This window comes from Falco naumanni, chromosome Z, assembly GCF_017639655.2.
Source record: "Falco naumanni isolate bFalNau1 chromosome Z, bFalNau1.pat, whole genome shotgun sequence".
Taxonomy (NCBI): domain Eukaryota; kingdom Metazoa; phylum Chordata; class Aves; order Falconiformes; family Falconidae; genus Falco; species Falco naumanni.
The window spans coordinates 65,234,617-65,260,213 of NC_054080.1; the positions used below are offsets into that span (position 1 = coordinate 65,234,617).

At 39.8% G+C, this 25,597-nt stretch overlaps 1 protein-coding gene across 2 annotated transcripts in view; it reads left to right on the forward strand.

Moving 5' to 3' along the window:
• Positions 1 to 25,597, forward strand: part of PDE4D (phosphodiesterase 4D) — a 355,973-nt gene that overhangs the window by 202,493 nt on the left and 127,883 nt on the right. The window lies entirely within an intron of this gene.

Genomic DNA, 25,597 nt, shown 5'->3' on the forward strand with positions numbered 1-25,597 from the left:
AGCCTATGTTGCAAATACTCTTGGTTCTGAGTTAAAGCTATGTCAGTGCTACCATTAAAGCAGTTAGTAATTTTTTTCCAGTTCTCCATTACTAAAACCATCTTGTAGTAAAAGAAATAACTACACTATTCAGGCTGAACAGTAGTTCCAGTTATTTTCAGAAAATAAGAAAGAAATTTGCTGAAATAACTTTATTAAAATGTAATAAATTAATACCCTGTTGATGAATTATATATTGCTGAAGCATCTGCTGGGTGTCTCCAAGGCAGTGAGCTAAAACACAAAGACCTTAATTATCACATACAACTGTGCAAATAAATCAGTATCTTTCTGATTAACTCTTCTGCCCTTCCATTATTTCTTTTTTAACTGCTTCCATTGACGCTTGCAGGAAAAAATAAATCGTTTCAAAGAAAAAAACCCTCGTAGCAAATATGTGCAGGCTGACTTCACCACCAGATACTCTGCCTAAAACACCTGCCTGCCTCCCTTTTGTTGCTGATGCTTGTAGTTATAACATTGATCTGGTAGGTGAGAATACCTGATCTGCTAATTGTGAACTGGGAGTCCACTGCTCCCCTGCCATTTGGAAACACTACCTGAGCTCAGAGGTGGCTCTCGGGGCGATCCTTGGAGGCTGACTAGACAAGGTACACGCTGTTCTCTGGCGGCGTGGAGTGAAGCCAGGCAAGTCCTGCCCCAGCCAGAGACCTGAGGGAAACGGGAGTGCAGAGGGAGGAGAGAAGGGGAGGGAGCTGCTGGCCGCCCCAGCCACGCTCCACTCCTGGCCACCTCCCGGGGGGTGGCAGCTCAGGCCAGCCTGCCCTACCCACACCTCCCAACCCCAGCAACCTTCATGGGGCACCTCTGCGGGACTGGTGGCCAAGTCCCTGCGGGGCTTTGTTTGGTGCTCTGAATCGCTGCGCTCAGGAGTCTGTGGGCTTGTCCCCGTGGGCCAGCACTTCTCTCTGCAGTTCTGTGGGGCAGGATAGCCACACAGCAATCTCACCACAGGATTAGACAGCACCAAAACGCATAGGGACATGTAACATCATGGAGTCAAGAGCACAGACAGGTGGTCAGCCAGGGGAGAGGGAAAGCTACAGCATGTAGCAATCCTGCCACGTGTTGGAGGAGCTGGAGTGACTGGGGAGAAGGAGGGGATGGGAGAATGTGATGTTAACAGCTGCAGGGGGGTGTGTGGGACCTGAGAGCACGGGGACTTGAATGACAATGTTGTAGAGAAATGTGGATATCCCTCTTGCAGGGGTTTAAGAGAAATGGCTCCAGGATGGTTTTGCACTGCTGTTCCCCATGTGAACAAAATTCCCATGAAGAACAGAAACCAGGCTCCCAACAGTGGAGACCAGTGAGCGGGTGGAAGAGACTTGGAGACAAGGCAGAGAAACCTCCTCTCTCAGTTCCCTGAAACCACCCTCACCCTGTGTCCAAAAGATGCAATAACTTCAGGACATGTGGTAAAAGCATGATATTTTTTACAGCATCAGTAGTGCAATGCATCTGAAGGGTATCACCAGCTGGTAGTATGCAGAGGTGCACCAGCTGGCTTTTGAGAGGACATGCAGGGTGAGCCCAGGCTGTGCTGATGCTTCTTCCCGTGGCAAAGTCAGCTTGGTTTAGGCTGGCTGCTGCTTAGCATGACGGTAGAGTCTGCACGCAAACCTCTTCTCTCTGATGCACCTTGGAAAATGTTTCCTGACATTACAGTGACTGAAGTAAAAGCAGGTGGTTGGTATTCATGTAAAACGAGGTGGTGATGTATTTAAAGCTTATTACCTCTTACATTGATGCTGCTCAACTCTGCCACTCATTCCTACTCATTCCTACCTTCAGGACGTGATCATGAAGTGTGGTGAATCACAGTATTTCTGGGGAATAGTCTAGAAAGGATAAATAATGGTACAGACTTTTCAGTGAAGACAGTTGATTTGTCTTGTTACTCCTAAGAAGAAATAACAAGGTAGTAAGGAAACTCACTGTAAGGTAAAACCTTGGCTGAAATAGGAGAGCATACATTTAAATGAGACTGTGACTCCACTTCTTGACTATTTGCCACTGAGCAGTAGAGCAGCAGTCTTCCACAGAAAATGTCATATTTCAGTTGGTTTTCTTTCTTTTGTAATGAAGGAAGAGTTTGAACTTATAAAAAATACTATTTTGGAGGAACTTAATTAAAATTTTGCAAGTTTTAAGTGAAGAACTGATGGCAAATCCAGCAAGCAGCTGGGGTTGTTGGACAACAGCTTACTGGCTGGAAAAGCAGCAGCTGATCAGATTTTAGAGCACCCTTTTTTTTGTTTGGGTTTTTTGTTTTTGTTTTTTTTTTTTTGACAGTACAGGTAATTAGCCTAAAGAACTAATAAGCCTCAGGAGTATTGTCCGTTTTTTGCCACAGTCCTTTCTGTGTGGTGTTTCCAGAGTTCATAGCTATCTGTTTACTTTGTGGGTTGGCTTTCCTCTGTATGTATTTATTTTTTTGTAACATACGCCAATTCAGGCTGTACTGTTTTTTGGAACTTAGGGCTGGCTGAGTTGCAAAGGGCACATCCACTCCTCCCTGGTGCCCCGGAGAGCAGAGGCCTTCGATGATTCAGTCTGCGGTATACTGTAGAACAATGGATCTGTTCTTCCTTCACTCCAGAAGTGGGTGATACTGCTTGTCTGTGATATCATGAAGTTCATAGATTGGAAATTGCTGAAGGATGTTGTCAAGTATGACTTTCGCAGTCTATTACATATTTAAAGATAAGTGGAACAAAACTGATCTATTGAGTGAACTTTTCATGACTGTAGCCTTTAATATGTAGATCACAATAGGGGTGCTAAATAAAAGTTTTATTGGATGGAGACAAGAAAATGCTTGTGGCCTGACATCAGTGGATAGTGTTGTTTCTGGGGTAGAACAACTAGGACAGAAGAGTGAGATGAGATCCAGCTGTGCTGGCCTGCGGTAGCTACACTGGCTTCCTGACTTGCAGGTACCATAAAGTAAAACTCTGCCATAAGCATGATCCAGTCTTTTGCTACCTTTCTCTGGCAGGAGGAAGCTGTGGCTCCACCACACTGCCCAGAGACTGGCCATCACAAATCAGTTCCTTGGTTAATCACTTGGTGCAAGCAAGCTTATTGCCAGTATAAAGGTGATGAATGCATATAGTAAGTGCTACTCAATAAGTCATATACCTTTAGGTTATTGGCATCAGACCTGTATTTGAAGGAACTGCTGACTTTCAGACTGGGAAACCCAGCGATGGGGAGATCAAGAGCAAAACCAGGGTATTCCTTGAAGGAATCTTTGTCTACAGGACAGAAAACAGTATGTAACTGTGAATAATATTAACAGCATTCATACCACTTGGCTGTTGAAGAGTTAAGGTTTTTTATTCCTGTACTGGATGAATCTTTTTTTCCTTTCCAGTATTATGATTGTTTGTGAGAGGCAAGTGCCTGTTGTCGTTGTTGGCGATATTACCTGTCCCCTGCTGCCATAGCTTATGAAACTACTCTTGAACAAAAAAAGGGTTGGGACCTCACATAATTTTCAATTAAGCTTTTATTAGTTGAAGATGTTGAATACAGTCGACTGGGAAAGTTCAATGCAAGCTGCACAGTGTCCAGACTTACAGGGAAGCAGAAGTACCGATAACCATATGCAGAACTGGGGGATTTCTGAACGCTGAACAAAGCCTGCAAGCTAGAGATCACCTTTCCTGCATGAAGTCTGACTTCCATGGGATTAGTGACTTCATTTAGCAAAACAGGCTTTCATAAGCAGAATGGTCCTCAAATCATGACAGCCATAAAAACTCAAGGTGGTATATGTGCTTTTATTTATTCTGCTGGTGTCAGCACTAATGAGGAAGCCTGAATGGTCAGCACTGCACTATTTTCCAGGCTATGGTATGTTAAACTGTGTTATTTTTACAAAATGAAATGGGAACAAATGCTGGTTTTTCTAGTAAATTAGGAGTGGACTTTGAGGTGATCGAGTATTCTGTTTTCTAACAGCATAAGACATGTCCTGCTGGGCCTAACCAATGGTCTACCTAAGCCTAGTATTCTGCCTTCACCTGTGGCAGCAGGAAAACCTGAAAGCCTGTCCAATTTCTGCAATCCATTCCTATCATAGTGCCCAGCATCTGCTAGTGTTGTATTAGGGATATTATGGGATTCACCCTTGCCTGTACCCTTTAGAGTCCATGTAAGGGCCTGTTGCCCATGGATTTGTCTAATCTCTTCCTTGAATTTGCTGATATTGTCTTCCCCCACAGCCTTCTGACAGCCTTTCTGACTATGTAGGAAAGCACTTTACTGTGCTGTAAAGTGGTGTCCTACTGGTCTCAACAAGTGTCTCTTAGTTATGCCATTGCGGCATTTGGCAAAAGATTCTGCATTTACTTTATCCATCACATTCATGATTTTGTAAAGCTCAGTCATAACCTCCTCAATCTTTTCCTGTAGAAACTGAAGAGTTGTAGCATTCTTAGATTTTTCTAAAAAGGCTGCTGCCCAATCCCTTGATCGTTTGAGCTGCTGTTTGCCGTATTTCCTCGAACACCACTGTGTTCTTGAAATATAGAGATCAGATGGTATGCATTACTCCAGGCGTGAACACACGAAGGTTTTTACACAGTGGTAAAATGATGCCTGCTTTTTCTCTCAGTGCCTTTGTTGATGATGCCCATTATGCTGGTAGCTTTTTTGACTTCCATTTCTATTTGAGTCAGTGATTTTAGAGATTTTTTTACTGTTTTTTCTTGCCGGTCTTTTGGGATGGTCTCATCTCTGCATCTCTGCATTGTTTTTTTAGAGAAAAAGTATTGGACTTGCCAACATAAAACACAATTACTTTAACATGAATATGATAAGAACTACTGTCTGGCAATAATAAATGTTTTTTTAAACAAACAAAAATATTGCTAACCATGCCAAACAGAACAAATGGCAGTTTGACTTCAGCAAAGAAAGGGCACTTCCTCCATTCTCTTTCAAGCTACATCCAGACAAACATACGTAATACTCTTTCCCTACCAGATGCAAGCACATATAGTTCTCTGCCCCTCACTTTTGCGTACAAACAATCCACCCTCAATGTTCCTGAAGATACTATATTGTCTTTACAGCACAGTTTGTTCTCACGCTTTCTCCCTGTGCACATCGTACATTTTCAGGTTGTGGACAAAGGTCTGTTGAAATGTAACTGGACCACGAGGCCAGTGCAGACAAGGCACTGCAGTGTCTATCCCTAGTATAACAAGGGACACAGCAGCAAGCGTCATGGGGAGCTCCCTTGACAGCTCAGCCTGAATGACCAAAATCCCATTTACAGCTGGTTCATCTGAGGATAGGAAGTAGCCTAATTCTGGATCACTGTGAGATGCCTTGATAGAAGTCCTCTCCCTTTTATTCCCTTGCATTACACCTTGGCTGAACCAGTCGGTTGCATTTTTTCCAAGATGAGAGAAACTAACACAGTTTCCTGAGAAACACAATTACAGTGTAAGGCATAGCAGACAGGATTCACATCACCTAAAGACAGATGTCTGCCATACCTGGACTGGTAACTGTATGCTCTCAGTGAAGAGAAATAACTTGCTTTCAGGATATGACTTAACATCGTGTATTTTAGATGTCTGCCTCAGGTGAAGATAAGATCTTGATGTCAATGGTTTTATCAACAAAAGCTCCACTGAATATAAATAACACGTATACATGGAATCTAACTTGTATATGGGCACATGCAGTGTGCACATTTAACCAACTAATGTACATTATGCTGAATACATACTTTAATATTCAGTAGTTGTAGCATTATTGTATAATATTAAGGAGAGTATTCCTATAAACAAAGGGAAGTCCAGTACAGAATACAATCTTTTGGACACAGCAGCAAGAATAAACCAACTCTACTGAAAAAAAAATTGTGCTCAAAGTGTGGTCAGTTCATGTCTATGAAGTCACTGAGCAGTGATGGCGTCATTCTGATAGCAGCACAAATGACTCAACCTCACTACTATCATTCCTATCAGATTTCATCTCTGGTGGGTTTTACTTCAAACTAACACTCACTAGAGCATGTTTCTTGAGTCACATTACAAAATACATAAGTAGATTTGATTTCTGCACTCCTTTGTTAACCTTGGTGATACTGTGAAGATATGTGCATGTGTGACTTAAATAGGTGCATGGTATGGCTATAGTATGATACGATACGACCTTTTTTTTTTTTTTCTTTCATCAAAAATTATGAAACATTTTCTAACCTGCTGTGTGTAAAAACACAGAACAGTGCACAGCTTTCGAAGTTAAGTGGCAGAAACTGATTTTGCCATGTGACTTCAGTTTCAAGGATTCAAGAAGCACAGAGAGTAACTCATAATATAAATTTCTTTCTTCATTTGCTAGTTTTGTAACAGCATCTAATGGTGCTATTTAACTGTAATACATGCAAATCCTCAAACACTAAGTCAAATAAACTTTTCCCTGTAATTATTTAACAGACTTTTCCCCTTCTGTGAAACTGTTAAGCATTAAAAAAATTGAAGCAGATTGCTTCAGAAGTATAACTGTCTTCCTATTTGTCAGAGATCTCAAAATAAATTCACCACAGATCAGCTGAAAAATTCCATTTCAGAAGTTTCATTATGCTTTATTTCAATGTAATAATTTAAAATTATTATTCAAATAAAGTATTTGAATAAAAAGTCATGTCAGACTAGAAAAAAAGGGGGTTATTTTGATGAATAAAAGTTTTGAAAAATCTGAAATTTATCCTTAAATTTATTTTAATGATAACAATATTTTTTCTGTGAAAAGTTCCAGTTTTTGTGAAATTATGTTGTTCAGTTATCAACATTATGAAGGCTTTCACGTGTGTAATTATATAAGACCCTCCAAACAAATAGCGTTGTAACATGTACTCATAACATGCTTCAGAGAAAGGACATAGTTGCTACGTATGTACAGTACAAAACAACACATTACAAAACCTTGCACGTTGGTGACAGCTGTGCTGTCCTGGGAGGTGCTGCGATGATGCTGTACCAAGGCCAGTTAGCCCTCTACCACACTGATATGGCTACACTGCTTTCTGAACCCCAGTGACTAATCCCACATGGTGTCATACTACATCTCATAGCTGCGGCCAGCATGCACCCACATGAACATCAGGGCAGATTCCAGCAAGCACTTTTAGGAAATTCTTTCCAGGAGGTATATATATAGAGAAAAAAAGGCCAGTAACTACAAAAGCTTCTTGATTGCTGCTGCCCTGAAACATCCTCTACACGAGATCAGTTACATAAGATCATCATCCTTTTTAGAGCTTTATATTCACAATCATCTTCATTGTCTCAGAAATTTCCATATTTAGTGATTTGAAGCTTGTGAGCTGTGCTGTCATTTGACATGTGATGTTTCCTTGAATTAGCCAGCATCTATTTTCCTCTTGCCATACCTCTATACATTCCCCTTATTACCTAGGGCCCAAATCTGTAGCTAGTTTACTTTTACTTCCCACGTTTTTTCTTTTGCGTTTCTTCTGTCCTCATTTGCATTTAAATCTTCCTTTCCAACTGAATTTGAAGTAGCCTTCCTCATTTGAAAGTCATTAAAATTTGCCTTTGCAAGACTGCAACAAAACAGTTCTTTTCATAATGTTAACTTAAATGCATGAAAAAAAAAAACAAAACACTTGGTTTCAGTTTTTACCTTCAGAACTTCCAGATATAAATTAGGTATTCATATGCTTTAAACTGAGGAATCGCATAATTGTGTTATTGCAACTTTCATCGTTCCTCTCCTGCACTGACACCCTTATTGCTGTATCACAAATCCAGTTTACATTCTGTACAGCTTAATCCTTTTAGGTTTTTTGCACTACAGATGTGTAATGCCTGTAAACTTGGACAAGTGTGGTTTTGTGGATGTGTGTATACCTACATACCACATGTAGTGTATGTTATAACTTGCAGTTTCCTGTTTTGTACCTCTGCATTTTCCAAGTTTGTCCAGTGTGCTAAAAATTTGATTTAGCCCTCACAAGATATGTTTGTTCAAATTTAATATGAGAAGGCACAGTGTGATAAAGCCTGTACTCTTTATGGTGTATATGATCAAATGAAGCACATCACGCTTACAGAAGTGACTGCCTTTATCTTAAGAGTTTGTAGGCTTACTGCTGTCATCTCATGCCATCCAAAAGTGTGTCTGATTTAAATTGTGTGTGTAAATACTATTTTTTCCCCATCCTATCTTTTGTTCTAGTCAAGGTTTTTCATTCATAAAAATGTAGCTGCTTCAATTATTTTCCACTTGGCATAGTTCTAGTAATTTTTTTATGTAAACCCAAGTCTTATAGTAATGCGAAATTTTCAGCTCATATTTTAAAAATGGAATATTTAATGAAGACAGAAAAGTTTGTAGATTTGAATTCAAAGTTTCAAAAATTAAAAAGATCTGTTACTTGTGTTTAAAATCTCACCATTTTAAAGACAATCCCATCACCCATACTTGTTTAGTTGATAGAGGAAATGGCGCAGATCTAGAGGGCCGTTCAGGAAACCAGGAGGATCATCCTAGCACAGGCAGGTGCTCCCAGCTTTCCTCTGAGCTCTCTCCCTAGGGACTGCTGGGGAGCCTGGCCTCCACGTTCAGACATCTGTGTGAATCTGTGCTGTAAATCTTCACCGCATGATTTATAAACAAACATTTTTTCAAGTTTTGCCAAGTGATGCTGGCAACTTTTTAGAAAACAAAAACCATCTTTGTGGTTTGTGTATTTACTTCTTATTATTGATTCATGTGTATATTTACTTTTTGTGCTTTGCATAACGATGGTATGATAATACCTTTATCTGCTGGGATTGCAATGTACAGAGGAAAAAGGAAATACAGAGGAAGAACACCTGATAGACTGTAATGCCATTTCACAATTGCTAGATCTTGTCCGATTCCTGTGTGCAGTTTTTCATTTTATTTAGTCTGTTATGTCTGAAACAGCATAAAAAATGTATCCACAGGTAAAGCCCCATTTTGTAGAAAGAAGTATGATGAAGTAAAGATGAACATTTAAAAGTTAGTGGGCCTGCACTTGCACTAAGAGTGTAAAACCACTAGTTAAGCTAGCGCTGACAGACTCAATAATGGTAAAATGGAACATGTTCACTTATGACAAATGAAATTTTAGAACAAATGAAAATGTCAAGTCTCAAAAGAACAACAGTAACATCAGTACATCTGCTGGTAAATGTTCTGGTTATACTCATCAGCAGACGTTTTTCAGCAGTAGAGGCCATATTAGTCCGTTGTTGCTGTTCTTGCATACTTTTTTGGCTGCTGAAAAGAAACATGCAGTTGCCCTAAGAAGGTCAGTAATGGAGAGAGCAAAAAAACACCATACGTTCTTTTGGAAGACTGGAAGTGGAACTAAGGCCCTGAAGGGATCCCTTGCTGATGCTGGAGAACCAGGTCCCCTTTTCCACACACTTCCATTGTCACACAAGTTTTCTTCTAAGTGTGTTCAGTGTTGTGAAAGCCATTAAAAATGTACAAAGGACTGCTCCACTTGAGCATGCTTTTGTAATGTACAGCTTGAAAGCCTTTTGTAGCTGGGCAGCTAGGCTGAAAGGGACACTTAGGAAGATGTCGTTAATGCTTCCAAATGAGTTTCAGGTTTTCTTCATGCATCCTTCAATTTTACATTGCTTTAGTCTTAAACCAGTACTGAACTCTGTAGTTGAAATATCCTGTAATTCTATAATAATTTAATTTCCTACTATCCCTGTTATCTCTTGCCAATCATTCAACCACCTAGATGTCAAACAATTCATGCAGTAGAACCTGCTATTTCAAATAGACTGCTCAGGCCATTTCTGGCATCTTGTTTACTTGGGAACAAATCTTCTGTTCATTTAAATGGAAGAAACTCTATATCTTAAATTAAGCAAATGCATATTTACAGCAGCAGACAATTGGGTTTGGATAGCTTTTCCTTCCTGGCTCATATTCTGGCTCTTGTTCCTTTTCTCTCTAAATTTCTTTTGATTTATTTACCCTTTAATGCCCACTGTTTCACATTTTATTTTTTCAGAGATTCTGAAAAAGTCAGACCAGACCTGATTGTGTTCTTTCTACAGAGGGCTGAAATGAGGAAATGTGTGTGTGTCAGGAGCTACTGTGATTTGTTTCCCTCTAGACTTGAAAACAGTTTTGTTACCCTGACTTCTTTTCTGTCTTTATTCTACAGTATAAACCTCTATATGAATCATACAGTGAGATAGTAGACATGTGCCTTTTCTGCAACAAGGAAAAAAACATTCTGCTTAAGTTACTCTGGCTGCTCTTTGGTTTATGTCTTGCATAATGGGCATTTGTGGCTGTTTAGTCCACGAAGTATTCAGTACCATAGAGCTACTTTTGCATCACCTTCCATAATATTCAGTTCTTTTCTGGTGCTTTAGCACACAGACTTCTAAAATTTGAAATTTAGTATTTCCCTCCTCAGCAGCTCATGGTACATTAAAATCTGCACCTCAGGTATCTCAAAACCCTGAAGTTTCAGTATTACTGCTCACTGTTCAGTACCCATTTCTGTAGCTATTCTACTAGCTCTGACAGTGTCCAAAGAGCTGACCGGATTGTCATCTTCTTCCCCCTTTATTATGTTTAAGTCCTGATTTGATACTTTTGTCTGACATAAGTTTCTAGCATCTCAAAACATACTGATAACTGAAAAAGAAATCAATTATTTAGAACCCAAGGAGAAGAAAGCTGTTTACCAGGCTGTTAGCACTGTTACCTGTTACCACAGGGAATCCCTGTGATATTAATATTTCATTTCTACCCAGATAGAGAGGAAATCTGACAAGAATCAACAACTAATAGACACAGAGGGGAAAGAAATGACAACATTCAAGGGATCTTCTAAATGAATATTTTGGAAGGCATGGTAAAAGAACACAAGGGATCAAAGCCAATGCGACCCCTGGTTCAAAACTTGCTGATGATCAGTGGTAGGTGCTACAACTGCATAATAACTGTTAAGAAGTTCAACCTATTGTGTCAGTTCTTAAGCAGACTGTTCACATGCCCTTCATTTCATGAGCCTGAAAATTATGCTGGCTGGCTTACTGATACTGAAGCCGTGCCCTTTCCAGCCCAGCCTGCAGAAGTTTATTTTTTGATTTATCCTCTTGGAAGCACTGGCCAAACCAGTCTCTGGTTTGGTCTTTGTTTTAATGTCCCTCTTGTCCCATGATAGTCACCTCAGTGCCCCCTGCTCTGAATTCCATACTATTAAGGAAAGACCCATGCTTCCTTAGGTTTCGGTATGACCTAAATGACCATTTAGGATGAATGCCATGTAGGGTCCAGGACATCTGAGAAAACATATACAGTGACTCAGTTGATATTGGCACAGGCACTGTTTTTAGGCTTAGTAACACTATGATTAGTGACTTAATTGCTGACATATGTTTTCCATCCTTTAAAGGCCAGAGAATTGAGCTGGAAAAATGTTAGGAACCATTTTTGAACCCCTAGTGGTGGTGGCAGCCTTCATAAAGTCTTAACATTTGTGGCAATTCAAATGCCACAATCACCTATTAAAAGGATTTGCTGTCTTACGAGTACATTCCTCTTGGTACCAGCCAGTTTATAACTGATGTGCTTGCTGTTATGCATATGCACAGATAACCCTTCCAGATGAATCTGACTTTCAGCACTAGAGGTCTACACTTCTGTGAAGTCCTTCCTCATATTTATCAGCAGTGCCATTATTTGTCTTTGATTCACAGATAGTGATTACATTTGCATTTTTGGCAAGCAGGGTGTTCACAGCTGTGAAAAAAAAATATTTTTCTTCTTGGAATTTCCATTCTTGGAAAAGACTGGAAATGAATAACTAGGAAATTACATTTTGTAAAGCCATCACAGCTTTTCATCTTGTTCAAACAGCTTTTCCACCGCAGAAATACATCCCCCGTGTCAGTAAGATGACCTTATGACTTTGTAACTGATATTGTGCATTTGCAACTTTCTCACAATCATTTATTTCAGTAGTAAAATATAACTTTGTTTTTATGCTCTCAGTGTCGTTACATGATTGTAGATGGGTAGGAAGCATACATTTTCCAGTTTTAGTAGCTCTTCAGAATATTTTGCTTAATCACCTAAAATTGATTGATTTCCTAACCAGTAGTTATTTTCTTACTGGTTACTGGTACTAGAAATAGAAGTCCTGTATAAGAAAACCACTGTAACTTTTTCATCATTAAGATAGACCAGCTTCTCTCTCTGCCTTCTCCAGTCTTTCTGTTTCAGATACTGATCATGGTAATATTTGGGCTTTTACTTCAAAACGAGATTGTGTTTTAATTTAAATGTTCATTGGCAATTAGAAATCCAGAATGACAACCTGAAGAAAAAGTTACTTTCCGGTTACTTTCCAGTTACTTTCAGAACTCCTTGGAAGAGTCTGCTGAAATACAATAATAATAAAATAAATCAAAAATCCACTGTCGTTGTTTTAACTAGAGGAGAAGATCTGAGAGCTAGCAGCTCTTGGAATGTACTTTTGCTCACGAGGACATCCTTTTTCTCCAGTCTTTCATGAAAATTATTGGAAAATATAATATTGTTTTCTAGAGATATTTATGTGCTAAAAAGGATGAGTTTGCAGGTTAAGGATATTTGTTGTAGTTCTTCCCCCTTCTCCACACACTTGTCCATTCCATTCCACCTTTGCCTGCTGCTCTTCTTCTCTAAGTGTGTGAATATTCTCTATCAAGTTATAGATTTTATCATAGCAATTCTGGTGAACAATGATTTTGAGAGCGGCCTTCTGAACCTCTTTGACATTGCCATTCTATCTGTTGTGTTTTAGAACCAGCATCTGGTGTGTCGGAGTTACCTCTCAGTTCTTTTGATGTTAAATTAGCCTCAGACCTTGTATTCATTGAAGCAAAAGAAAAGGCCCCATTCCCTGAAATTTAACTTTGCAGAGTCAGCTCTTGTGTAATACTCTGTTGCAGCTGCTTGGAAAATAAATTAAATCCAGCTTTCTGTAAAGGATGGAACATAGAGACAATCACAGACATTACCTTGTAACATAATAGTTCATGAAGATTAAATATAGACAGATATTCCCATTATTGGCTGTTTCACTTTCTCAGGTGTCAGGGAGTGGTAAAAACTTTTAATATTTGAAGTATAAGCAAAGATTTCCCCTCCTTACTTCTCTGCTTTAAATACTCCTTGAGGATTTTGTTTTGTTTTAATCCAATGCTTTATGTCTCAAGCATCCTTGTAGAAATCTCTAAAATTATGCAAAACCATGAATATTCTGCAAATTTATGCTGTTTCTAAGTTGCGCTCATATGTCGATACAAGTTTATTAGCAAAAACTGTACTAGTATTTCATTCAATGCTACTTACATTCACACATTAGAGAGGTCAGATATAAACAAGTTTCTATCTTTATTGCCTTAATTTTTAACACTCAAAGAAAAATTTCAATGAAGAAAATAGTATACATACCTGCTTAATTTGCTATCCTTTTTAATAGCATGTCTTGCTCATGGATGGGCAGGTTCTCATCTGTTGGCAGCAAGCCATGGCTGGAGGGGTTAAAAAAAAGAATATTACAGGAAAATATATACTGTGGAGGCTTTCTTAAGGCCCAGCTACCAGATTCCCAGGAGGTCATGCACGTGCTGTTCTGGCAGGGCTGTGTAGTAGGGTGTGCCAAGCACGTATTTGGCCACTGTCAGGTTTTTCTCCTTTAGACCTCAGTAATGTTTCATCTGCTGCAATAATAACTCTTAACCTTTTTTTTTAAAAAAAATAAATCCTGTAGTCCCTTTTTTATGTTGTGTGGAAAAAAAATGAATCTCATTCTGCCTGGAAAGAGAATTCATAATGATTATCTGTGTCTTGTAGAGGTGCAAAATAATGTCAACAGAAAATAAAAGCCACATTTAAAAAGAAAAAAGATCTAACCAACTTCTTATCTGAAGTGAAAAATACTTTATTTTTTCTGAGATTTCTTGATTTTTTCATAAATTTTCTTATAATAAACTTTTGATGAAGTTTATTTTTCCTCTTGTGTTTTATCACCTCTCTTGTTTGTTTGTATTTTGGGATTTGGGGGGTGGTGGTGGTTATTGCCATTATTCCCTCCATTTGCTTCAAAATGTTACAGAAATGCCAGGACTAATGTCTTCTTCCACTCCTTTTTTAATTATGAGGAAGTCTTGAAAAATAAATATACCAAAACAAATAAATAAGCAAGTCTTTCCTTTTATTCTTGCTCTTCCTTCACATTTCCCATGAGGAAAACCAGTAAAATTTCTAAATTTCTCTTTTTTACACCCAAATCCACTTTTGGTAGGTTCTTAAAAAGCAGTGTTTCAAGTATTTCTAATGCTTTTAATACTATTCCTAATAGTACTAATTTTAGCTCTTACAAAATATTTTTTTTAATGCCCAGACCCATTGGCACTGTAAAGTACCCATTCTGTAGATAGGGAAATGGAAGCACAGAAGGGGATAAAGTGATTCATTCAGGATGACTCATGCAGTGAGAGAACAGGTTTTTGTATGCTATTATCCTACTTCATTCCTGCAAAAGAAAAGAATGAAACAAAGGATTTCCTGATAGCTTATATGTATAAACAGCAGTGTCCCTCCCTTGGCTGCCTGCGGGGCCCCGCATCAGCTTAAGTTTTCCCCTTGAAAGCCAGTCTTTGATGGTGAGTTCTTCTCCAGAATCATAGGTTAGACGTGGTGATGGATGGTGCATCTACAACGGTGCCAGCTGGGGAGGGCACGTGACTACATGGCCATGTGTTTGATCAGCTCAGCAGAACTTTGGACATGCAGGTTGAATTTTCCTGAAAATAAATGCTTGAAAAGTACTTTTTAGCTGGCAAAATTGTTGATTCTCCTGGGAACACTTCACAGGATGGAATAACCAGATGTCAGGGGAAAACAGTGGGAGACAAAGCTTGTTCCAAAAGCAACAATGTTAGAGTGACGTTTTTTCAGCTGCAGGGACTGGTGCAAGGTGCTGGCATTTCTCCTTCTTGGTCTCTTCTACTGCACATTTTGTAATGTTTTCAGAGTGATATAATCACCTCCTTGGTGCCAGCAATTATGGCATGTCCTGTCCCAATCTTAGTAATGACATAGGTATCAAGAAAATAGACTTTTGGAATCAAGTAGTCAAACAGCTTTTTTGAACAAAGGGAATTGAGTGCACCCTCAGTAAGTTGTAAGTTTGCAGACAACACCAAATTGGGGAGGGGGCGAGTAGGACCTGGGTGTGCTGGCTGATGGCTGGCTGAACATGAGTCAGCAGTGTGCCCAGGTGGCCAAGAAGGCCAACAGCATCCTGGCCTGTATCAGAAACTGTATCAGCAGAACAAGGGAAGTGATCGCCCTCCTGTACTGGGCACTGGTGAGGCCGCACCTCAAATACCGGGTTCAGTGTTGGGCCCCTCACTGCAGGAGGGACACTGAGGTGCTGGAGTGTGTCCGGAGAAGGCAACGAGGCTGGCTGCCTTGGTCTACAGAAGAAGCCTTGTGATGAGCCGCTGAGAGAACTGGGGTTATTTAGGCTGGAGACAAGGAGGCTCAGGGGAGACCTTAGTGCTCTCTACAGCTGCCTGGAAAGAGGCTGTAGGCAGGTGGGTGTCGGTCTCTTCTCCCCAATAACAAGTGACAGGACAAGAGGAAACGGTCTCCAGTTGTGCCAGGGGAGGTTTAGGTTCAGTATTGGGAAAAATTACTTCCCTGAAAGGGTTGTCAAGCATTGGAACAGGCTGCCCAGGGAGGTGGTGGAATCACCATCCCTGGAGATCTTTAAAAAATGCAAAGATGTGGTGCTTAGCAACATGGTTTAGTGATGGACTTGACAGTCCTAAGTTATTGGTTGGACTTGGTGATCTTAAAGGTCTTTTCCAACCGAAACGATTCTATGATTCTGCATACTATACATTTTTTTCCTGAAAACATGAAATTACTTAATTCAAAAGACGGCCTTACGTGTTTAATTTATATTGGGGGTTTTTTTCCCTATTTGTAAATAGACAGCATTTTAATCATTTTATCCTAAGAAACTCTGTAATTCAGTTGTTATAATTTGACTGAATTTTGCAATGTTTTTGACAGTTTAAGCATGTAATCCTTTGGTGTTGGGGGTGGGGGGGACAACTTGCAGAAAGGATGGGGAAGGGCAGCACATTTTGCCTGATGGAGAATGGCAGCAGAGGAGCAGTTCCACCAGAGAGGATGGCTGATGGATAAGCACAGCAGTAAGTAGTCTGCTCCCTTCCCAAATCCTTAATATGAACTGGAGCACAAAGTTAGTTCTCTGGAATTTGCTTCTGCTTACAGATAATTCTGTAATTGATGAGAAAATCTTGAGCTGTTCGTGAATGTATTGATGGTCCTATAGAGACATTTTTTTATGGGGCAGGCTGAGTTGTAAATTTTAGTAGAACACATTGGTGTTGCTGTGTGAGGAGAATGTTTGATTTTGGTTTGCAATACACAGCAATTGTTAACAGCTTTGGCTTGTCGGAATATTCACTTTTTTTTTTTTTTTTCCTGTTTTAAACCACTACATCAAACCTGCTTCCAAGTTTGTTTAATACTGGAAAAAATGTCTTGTTACAAGTAGAGAGTGTAAACTGATATTTCTGTTACCACATTCCTCCACAGAGGAAGACACTTGTTTGGTGAGACATGCTTAGCTTAGCTCTGTGTGTGTGGCATTTGAAGACTGTAGCAGCTAGTGTTTTGTTTTCCCTTGTTTCTAGCTGGTTTGTGAATAAGCCTTGAGAACTCATAGACTTCTGCTCATTTAGGTATTTTATCAAATGAGATTTTGATAATATATATAGTAATTTTACAGTTCATAATATGTTCTTACTTTGTTAAGATAAAGCACTATATTTCTAGCTTTATAGCTTTTGCTTTCAGAGTCTGAGAGTCATGTGCACTATAGGAATCTTACAGTGACTAACGGAAACTTAGTAGAGAATACAGGAGCACAAGATATTTTAGTGAGTTTTTTTTATATTACAACAGTTAATCATAGTGAGACTATGAATGAAATGTTCCAATGATCCTGAAGTCTGCAGAAAATGAGGTTAAAACCTCAGGCATTAAAACCAAAATGCAACATGCACTTGGTCATCTCTATACTAACCATTAGAAAGCAAATCTGCAACACTGCATTTGAAGTTTGATGTTTCTGATGGTCTACCAGTAATGGCTGTTGATAGTGCCACAGTAGGTTGAAAAAGAAAACTGGAAAAAAAAAACAGCAAATGCGAGAGTTTAGAGAGATTAGGCCCTCTCTTGAGTTATCACGTTAGAGATCATTTAGGCAAACTCGACACCCAGAAATCCATGAGCCCTAATGGAGTGCACTGCTGAGTGCTGAGGGAGCTGGCAGATGTTGCTGCTAAGCCACTCTCCATCATCCTTGAAAGGTCATGGAGGACAGGAGAGCTGCCTGAGCACTGGAGGAAAGCCAGTGTCACTCCAGTCTTCCAGAGGGGCAAGAAGGAGGACCCAGGAAACTACAGGCTGGCCAGCCTCACCTCCATCCCTGGAAAGGTGATGGAACAGCTCATCCTGGAGGTCATCTCAAAGCATGTAGAGGAAAAGAAGGTTATCAGGGGTAGTCAACAAGAATTCACCAAGGGGAAATCACACCTGACCAACCTGATAGCCTTCTATGATGGAATGACTGGCTGGCTAGATGAGGGGAGAGCAATGAGCGTTGTCTACTTTGACCTCAGTGAGGCTTTTGGCACTGTCTCCCATAACATACTCATAGGTAAGCTCAGGCAGTGTGTGGGTTGGATGGGTGGACAGTGAGGTGGATGGAGAACTGGCTGAACTCAGAGCTCAGAGGGTTGTGATCAGTGGCGCAGTCTGGCTGGAGGCCTGTGGCTCACGGTGTTCCCCAGGGGTCAGTACTGGGTCCAGTCCTGGTCAAGTTACTCATCAGTGACCTGGATGAAGGGACTGAGTGTCCCCTCAGCACATTTGCTGATGATACAGAGCTGGGAGCAGGGGCTGACACCCCAGCAGGCTGCGCTGCCATTCAGCGAGACCTGGACAGGCTGGAGAGTTGGGTGGGGAGGAACCTGATGAAGTTCAGCAGAGGCAAGTGTAGGGTCCTGCACCTGGGGAGGAACAACCCCACGCAGCAGCACAGGCTGGGGCTGACCTGCTGGAAGGCAGCTCTGCGGAGAAGGGCCTGGGAGTGCTGGAGCACAGCAAGGTGCCCATGAGCCAGCAGTGTGCCCTGGTGGCCAAGGCGGCCAGTGGGATCCTGGGGGGCATTAGGGGAACGTGGCCAGCAGGTCGAGGGAGGTGATCCTCCCCCTCTGCTCTGCCCTGGTGAGGCTGCAGCTGGAGTGCTGTGTCCAGTTCTGGGCTCCCCAGTTCAAGAGGGACAGGGAACAACTACTGGAGAGGGTCCCGGGAGGGCTACAGAGATGGTGGTGGGGCTGGAGCATCTCCCTTCTGAGGAAAGGCTGAGGGAGCTGGGCCTGCTTAGCCTGGGAAAGATTGACAGAGGATTTTATCAATGTCTACAAATATCTTAAGGGTGAGTATCAAGAGGCTGGGGCCAGGGTCTTTTCAGTGGTCCCCAGTGACAGGACAAGAGGCAATGGGCACAAACCGCAACAGAGGAGGTTCCACCGGAATATGAGGCGAGGCAGAAATTCTTTACCTTGAGGGTGACCGAGCACTGGAACAGGCTGCCCAGAGAGGCTGTGGAGTCTCCTTCTCTGGAGACATTCAAAACCCACCTGGATGTGACTCCATGCAACCTGCTGCAGGTGAACCTGCTTTAGCAGGTGGTTGGACTAGGTGATCTCCAGGAGTCCCTTCCAACTCTGACCATTCAGTGATGCTGTGATTCTCCAGCATGTGCACAACAGTATATACAATAATCATATCCATGTTATTATGATGAAAAGTCAAGCACAAAAGAAGGAGACACCAACATTACAATTGGATTAGGAACCCTGGTTTATTCCTGTGGATAAATAATTTGATACAGACTTTACCTATATGATTCCATACTGCTTTTATTTCGCTGAGTGCACGGAATGAATGCAACTCTATTCGTGTCTTTTTTTGGTTTTCTATTGTTTTCTTGCTCTTCATTATATGGCCACGTGCTTCATTGAGAACCTGCTGTTCAGACCTGTTGGAAAAGCAGTTACAGTGCTTTCATTGCCTTTTCTATGGTGTTCATCACTATGCTACCTCACTACTTTTCATACATGATTAAATTAATTTTCATATCACACCATATCAATGATGTGAGGAAGTATTATTATCCTTCTTAACCCAAGATGAATTAAAATACAGGCATTAAAATGAAAGCATTCCCTAAATTGAATATCCAAAATGAGGTACCTAGGACTTCAGGTTTTTGATCTGCTTATCAAAGAATGACTCATATATTCATAGTTTTCCTGAAAGGGTGGGTGGGAGAATGTTGAAGTGCTAGGATACACTGGGGGAAGTATCACTTCTTGTTGCTTCTTACCCTCTTCCATTGGCATTCGCTTTTGGCCACTACTACTAGAGTCAGAAGAGTGGATCTGATGGATCTTTGAGCCATTTAGTGGCTGCTCAGATGTTCTGAATTAATCTGTATTTGTAAGTGGTGATGCCCACATAGATCAAGCAGCAGCCTTTCAGAGTGGATACCTCAAGAATGAGAAAACTAATTAGTTAGTCACATAATTAGTGACATATGATAAAGTTGGTGTGACTAATTCAGTAATTCAGGTGGTCTGCAGCCTGGACAAATATTTCCAGTTCTTGGTGATAAAAGCACTTTTACCTTTCTGTAGTCCTTTGCTTGAATCAGTACCCACCTCCTGTAGTGAATAAGTATCCCACTGGCAGGGGTGTGTTCCTCGGAGTCCTCTTAGACCCTGAGTAAGGTGGGAATTTTGTAAAAAAGAACACAGTTATCACTTAGTATTTTTTCAATAATGTAGATACATGAGCTGACTGACTTTAAGGCTGGCTGAAGCTTATAACTCTGAAATTTATGAAGATGTTCACAGAATCAGCAAAAAAAAAAGTATTTTGCATGTATTTGGCTAAATTTCACTTCACAAAACAGCTTCCATGTCTTGTTTTTTTTTTTTTTTAATATGAAAAAATACACATCTCTTCTACTTTCTTATTAACAATTTACCCATTTTCCCTAAAAAAAAAAAACCAACAAAACCCGGGAAATTTCAGCACAACTGGACAGAATTTAGTAATGTAATGGTAAAAGAAAAACACAATTTTATAATGTGGATGGTCAGGCAACCCTCTTAGGTAATGTTATTAGGATTTATAATAATATAATATACCATTAAAATAATATTTTAAAAAATCAAGAAGAATATGGTCCAAATGATCCATTAGTGTAGGTTAAAATTTGTTTTGGACTAGCAATGAGAATTATCTTTCTTGACATACCAGATACTCAGTGAATGTGCTCCGGGTCTACAATCAGTATAAAAATACAGTATGAGTGCATACACACAAGATATTCCAGTCTCGGCACCCTTCCAAGGCAAGCTCCTGACCTTTTTGTTTCCCTTTAAAGGCTGTTGCTTGATTGTGGCAAAGCTGTAGCAAGGATTTCCAGAACCCAGATCATGAAGTGGACCTTGATACATCTAGTATAAGTCCAGGGAAGTGGAAGCAACTAAAAATTTAGAAAATTCTATATTTTTATAATATATATAAATATATAAATACAAAAAATGCAATACAAATTAATACAGTACAAAAATACAAATTAAAAAAAATATCCAAACACCCAGAATGTAAAGAATTGAAATAGAAAGAACTGAAATGGAAAGAATTTCAATGAAACAATTTTGAAAAAACAAAGTACAAAACTTGTAGAGCTCTGAAGCTCTTAATACTTCGAGCTTTTAAGCTTTAAACAGTACTTGCTATGATTTAAATGATAATTGCTGCTAACATGTACCAACATGAATTCTCGTGGGAGTAGAATTCGTATATGATTAATTGCCAGCAATCCTTTATTGCAATTAGAGGAATGTTACAACAGTGTAAGAAAAAAAAAATAAAATGTTGCTTTTCAAGTATAATTGTCTCCTTTTCATGGAGCTTTCATTGGCGTAGGGAATCTGGAGCAACACTGGAAGACACTTTCTTTGTCTAAAGAGACAACTGCAATTCCTTACCCAGCTGCCTCCTGCCCACTGTCCTGTGAAGCTGGCCTTGATTTCCTGTAGATATCTATGTGTGCACATTGTGCTGGTGAAACAAGCCATCTTACCTTCTGTGTGCAGGGTTCTTACAGTCTGAGCTATAGACCACCTTCTTTATGGACATTTTTGTCCACAGCTCTTACCCATTTTCTGGAAGACACACTTTTGAAGTAAGATTGGCTTAAGCTCAGTTGTGCAAAAGACTTAAGAATTATGAGCTGGGTGATGCTGAGGCATGCGACCTCCTCTTGTCATTATCATTCCACCTTCTGGCTCTGGAAGGTCCTTCTGAACTGCATTCTCTGGGATGGAAGTGTAGCCAGGAGTAACCATGACTGCTTTTTCCTGTCAGCTGCTGGCTGGGGCACTGTTTGCCAAAGATCTCTGCCGCTAAGCACAGGGTACATGTAACCATATCTTCTGTGACTGTGCCAGGGGTCTGTTGTCATTGTGGCCATATACGATGATTCTTCAGAAGGATGTGTTTTCCAGGAAGCTTCCCAATGCGTACTAGTGTTAGCCCTGGGGAACATTCACGTGTACTTTCCGTATTCCATGCACTCTCATCACTACTGTAGTGTACTGATTTACATAGTATGGGTTTGAGGAACCACCTTTTTTCCTACGTACTTGCTTTGTCCCACCACTGCTTCAGAAAGAATATATAAACAATTTGGCCACTTCTGGTAATAGCATCCAACTGAATTCCCAGAAAGAGGAGGCTGAGCTCTTTCAGTGTATGAATTTTCTTTCTCTAGCAGCAAACTGTTTCTGAATCATGATCTTACATTCATTTTTATGTTTTAGTTTTTTCCTGAAAGAAAGGTGTTCCACTAATATCTTAGCGGAAATGCATTTTAATTAGGATTAGTCAATATGCCTGATGGATGGTTTGCATATTTGTATAAATTTATAAATAAATATTTTTAAATGCTTTGATTCAAATAAATTTAAAATAAAAGAGAATTAATAGGACTGTATATTACAGTAAATACGTGCTCTATAGTCAGAGTCAGTGCAAGTTGGTTTTGTATCCCAGTGCCCAAATAGCACTCAAAAAGTAGTATTGCGGAAAAAGGAGTAAGGATCATTGGATCAAAACTCAACATGGAAAGAAAACCAGTGCTGTTTTAGAATTTCTTGAAGAAATGAGGTGAGGTGACTTTTTTTAAAGGGTTTGAAGGTACTTTAGTACTTAGGGCCCAGAGAAAAGGTACCTTACAGAAAATAAGTGCAGACAACATTATGGAATGATTTAAGTGAATGGTGACAGATACACCATAATTAAATAATGACAATAATTAAGTGGAGAACCATCAGTCCAGCTGAGACTGCACTTCTAGAAATGTGGTGATGCTGCCAGGCGCCCGCAGAAGTAGGAGCTGGTGGGTGGCTGGGGCCAGCTGGCTGGCAGGCTGCTCAGGAGCACCCCTGGATTTGCTGCGTACTCCTTCTCATGCCTGGATTAAGTCGTTCTGGTTTTCAGCCTTCTTCACCTCCAGTTACCCAAAATAGTTCAGATTCTTCAATATTTTCTAAGGGTTTTCTCATTCAGACCTCAACCCGCCACAGATTTTACCAGAAGCCTTGTGGAAAACTGTCTCAGTGACCTTTTTTTGTTATCTAAAAATGGGGATACAAGCCCCAGTAGGATTGTTAGACCAGAACCACCATAGAAGGTGATTTAAGCCTAGGATAAATCTGAACATATTACCACATTTCTTGGAAGTTATTTTGCATTTTGTTTCTCTTGTGGTTTTGTTTTGGTTTTTTGCATTTTTGTTATACTGCAGTAATACAACTATTTCAATCCAAAGAAACAACAAAACATCAAATCCATGTAACAGGATCTGGAATCTGGTGTTCTTATCAGAACATCACATTAATCAGAAGATGTTCACTTGCAAGAGCCAAGTCTGAGGAAATAATAAAAGGAATTACAAAAAGAATCCCAGTATGGCTGAGCCCAACAAGCAAATTGATTTAATAGGTGCAACAAAGGCTAGCACGCCAAATGCATAGACCACTGAGGTATAATTAAGAATAATGAAGTGACATTATGAAAGAGTGCACCTTGAACTTAGTGTGAGGAGCCTGTTCAAAGCAAAAGGCCTAAAGATACGGAATAGTTGTCACAGGAAACTCCTTGCTTGGAAACTTCAAAACAAAACATGAAACAGTTTGTTTTGAGAGATCCACTACGTTTTCTAAGACACTTGCTAGAAAATCATGAGGCAGAAGTAAAACAGATAGTTGGAATTCATTTGCTAACATGTTTGAGTAGACTAATTCTTACAAACCTTTTTGCTTCAGAATGTTTTTTATCCTGCACATGTTCTGTTGGCCTGTTATCTGGCCTTTTAATATTAGTATTAAGCCTTGTTACACTCCAAATATGTCCAAAAACGTGTATGCCAAAAGCAAAAGCCAAGTTCTGCTGCTAAAAGCAAATTTCATGAAATGTCACCTTTTCTTCTTTTGCTTGCAGTTTTGATACTGGAAAATCTATCCACACCACTTCTAAAAATGGAGTTAATCATAGGGCTTGCTTGCTTGCTGAATCGCTTAACTGGACACCCAAAGCCACAAGTAGGTAGTTGGCTTGAATTCTCCAGTGGTACAAGAGAATTCAGATTTAGATCATATGTTCCTTTTAATATCATTTGCTTACAGTTTGCTGAAAATATTTTTACGCAATGGAAAGCAGAAGTTTTTATTAACTTCACTACAGAGAAAATAAAAATATCAGGTAACACATAAATGATGTTTATCTTCAAATGTAGGGAACTGAGACAATAGACCTTCTAAAATGTCAGTATAAATATTTTTCTTTTTCCCCCTCTCATTTTCCTGAGGTCTTTAGTTTTTACTAGGCATGGGAAAAGAGACAGAAAGGAAAGTAAAAGGAGAAAACCAGATGTGGTCTCTCCTACATCATCACTGGGTAGATGCTGTCAGAAAGGAAACATTTTGAAAGGTCCTAAGCAGAGAATTAACATAAGAAATAAAATTTTGGCCTGCTATTCAAATATATAAAAGCCCTAATTTTTTTTACAGGGAGGGGTTTGATGCTCTAGGTTAACCAACTTAACATCTAAAGTCTAGTGAGAGCCTATGGCAGGGACTGATTAGTGACAATTTGTTTCTTTCTGATAAAGAAAATTTCTAAAGTTTCATCCTTACTAAACACTGGAAATAACTATGTCTGGAAAAAAAGGGACACCCAAGTCAGCTGTTCACTCAATTTAATGCTTAATTTATTAATAAGGAATAATAAGGTTCAAGAGAAGTCATAAAGGCATAACTAAAGTGCGCGTCCAGTCTAGTTAATGAATGTAAAGTGTGTCTAAAATCAGTATTTCACAAAGAAATTATGGTAATTATTTGGTGTATTAGCAAATCTTTGGACAGATTTACAGCTGAATTCAGTGAATTCAGTGAATATATTTACTGTATAAAGTAAACCAGAATTTAACTACCTAAAATGCATCAATGAAAATTCAGTTCTTATTAGCAGATAATGTCTGTTCCAGAGGAAGAGGTTTTTGTCTCTGTCTCCATTTATTCCTTTCTCTGCCGTCTCTGACCGAGAGCTGTAAAATTAACATAATACAATCAACATCCACCTCACACAAAATGCTTTATAATGACATAGTATTTCAGGAGTCTCTGTGTGGTTTTTAAAGAACTGGGTCACAATGGGCATAATTTCCACAGTAACTGAAATGGTCTGTCCTACTAAAATAACCTGTAGCTAATTCAGAATAAATCATCACATCTATGAACAAAACTTTAAACTGCCCTGCTTTGATCAGAGACACACATATCTCTGGAATACACAGTAATTAATGCACACAGGGTCTAAGAGCACACTACATTGCCTGTCACATCGCATCTGACAAAGAATGAGTTTTCCCCTGTGTTGGGTTTTTATACTGAACAATTCCAGAGACAGACACACTGGCCTTTCTCTGCAATCCTCCATATCCATGGTGGATCCCACCAGCTGAGCTTGCCCACTGCTTTTTTTCATCCTGAGCAATACAAGTAACAAATTCAGATTCGGCATTTGAAGGAACCATCTGAACCTCTCTTTTCTCCAGTAGCTACAGGCTGCCTCCTCCAGAGGTGGGCTCCTATCCTGGGGCATAAGGGATAAATAGCTTACCTTCTCCTTGGAGACTTTAATAACATTTTGTTACTTTGGTTTTGCTCTAAATGAGACCCTGCCCAAAGGCAGTTGCTACAGGGCAGCTTTTCTGTGATAATTTCAGTGAATTACAGCTGCTATG